Here is a 464-nt window from a genome sequence, read left to right as displayed (position 1 = left end):
GCCGGTCACGCTCCCTCCCAAGCCCAGACCCCACTGAACAGCCCGTGCGAGGGAGGTGACATCTTGGGTCTGGGAGGGGTGGGGAGGGCACCCCACTGTCCAGCCAGAGGGAAGGGTTAGTTCCCACTGCTGCAGAGGACAGGGCTGCCCTCGCCCAGGAGCGTGGCGGGGTCCCCCGGGGATCGCCTGGCTTCAGGCCAGCGCAGCTCTGACTCGCAGGTTCAGAAAGTTTCTTGGCAAGACTGGGGGACCCGTTATAGGTCCCGGCGGATGCTCCCCTCCTTCCCCCGACAGCCCACGAACAGCTCGTTAGAAACTTTCCACTTAACGAGCCCTAGAGGGAGCACGTGGGGCGCGAGCTCGGAGCCGGGGGAGCACGGAGCGCGCCGGCGGGCGGCACTAGGTGTGGGGCAGACAAGGTGGCAGCCTCCACGGACGGCGACCTTCGCGCCTCCCAGCCCCCT

Source organism: Tupaia chinensis, unplaced genomic scaffold (assembly GCF_000334495.1).
Source record: "Tupaia chinensis unplaced genomic scaffold, TupChi_1.0 Scaffold000214_1, whole genome shotgun sequence".
Taxonomy (NCBI): Eukaryota; Metazoa; Chordata; class Mammalia; order Scandentia; family Tupaiidae; genus Tupaia; species Tupaia belangeri.
Note: the sequence above shows the minus strand (reverse complement) of the source record.